Source organism: Lepisma saccharinum, chromosome 12 (genome assembly GCF_977018435.1).
Source record: "Lepisma saccharinum chromosome 12, izLepSacc3.1, whole genome shotgun sequence".
NCBI classification, from domain to species: domain Eukaryota; kingdom Metazoa; phylum Arthropoda; class Insecta; order Zygentoma; family Lepismatidae; genus Lepisma; species Lepisma saccharinum.
The window spans coordinates 31,378,990-31,380,391 of NC_139240.1; the positions used below are offsets into that span (position 1 = coordinate 31,378,990).

At 34.7% G+C, this 1,402-nt stretch overlaps 1 non-coding gene across 1 annotated transcript; it reads right to left on the reverse strand.

The window, feature by feature from the left end:
* Window positions 1-304: 304 nt before the first annotated feature.
* TRNAR-UCG (transfer RNA arginine (anticodon UCG)) lies at window positions 305-377 on the reverse strand. The gene has a single exon. It is a non-coding gene; the product is annotated as a tRNA-Arg (tRNA).
* Between the last annotated feature and the right edge of the window lie 1,025 nt (window positions 378-1,402).

The following is a 1,402-nucleotide window of genomic DNA, read 5'->3' on the forward strand; positions in this document are numbered from 1 at the left end:
GACGAGTGAACACCTAGCCATCAGGTTTTCATATAGAGATGGTAATGGTCTTATACGCCGACAAATACGGTACTTGCTTTTGAACGGTTTTTTTTTATCAGCTTTGTAAAAATTCCAAATTGCACTTCATCAGTTCACTTCTTTCACCCAAGAATAGGATGGAAAAACATTGATATGAAGAGATGTAAAAAAAGCAAAATTTATGTATGTACTTCAACATTGTCCTACCTTAATGGAAAATTACATTATGGTTAATAAAAATGTAATCATGGGCAAAGTTTGTCAGATATAAAAAGTATTTGTGCGACCGTGACAGGACTCGAACCTGCAATCTTCGGATCCGAAGTCCGACGCCTTATCCATTAGGCCACACGGTCATACACGTTAGACATTATTCTTTGGGTAGTAGTACGGACGGATAATTACACACTTTTCATGTATTAATGATATTGTATTGTTTTGTAGACTTTTGATTCGGATTTGTATACATTCTCCTTCGTTCTCGCGCAACAACTATCCGAAAATCTAAGTAATTAATTGAACAAACAGTACTACATTGAATTTTCTAGTCTGGCATCATTCAGTTACAGACGTTGCCGCGAGATGGCAATATGGTCAATCTTTTCCAAAGAACCTTCGTTTGGTGGTAGAGCATATCTGGACACAAGAAATTTAGCGAGACTTCCGAGAAGATTCTTTTCTAATATGGATTTACATTCTTTTAGGCCTAGAGCGCACTAAAGATTAAAAAGTTCTGTGATTTTTTTAATCACGGAGAAAAGAAAGTTGGTCCTACTTTGTCGAGCGTGCACTAGCGATAAAATATTATTATTGTTATTATTGATGATGATGATGATGATAATTTGAAGTAGGGTTACACTTAAGCTTACAGCTTACTTTACATTGATTCTGTAACAGGCCCGTACCCAGGGGAGGGGCCAAGGCCTCCCCTCGACCTATGAAATATTTAAATGTGAACCTGTAAAAAAGCTACAAAAATAAGATCGACAATTTTTCAAATTTGTAAATATTTAAATTTAGGTCTTGCATAAATTAATGTGTTTCTTGTGTAGAGACAGGCTCCAGAAGTCTGCAGTCTGTTGTCTTGGGTTTTAGTTAAACATTTAGTCGGGACAGTCCATTCCTTTAAATCCCTGTCCCGACTTTTTTCGATCTGCAGTTGTGATGTGAAAATGTCTTACTTTTTTTGTTAACTTACATTTTGACATGTTTTATTGTAATAATAATTACTAATGCGTATCATTTAATTTATAGATATATTATTTTTTAAACAGAATTATCATGACTGTTCAATGATGCTGGTACTACAAAAAAGAAAATTAAAGGAAATTTGAAAACATTGTTGATTTGCGGAACACAGAACTATTCAATTACTTCGGAG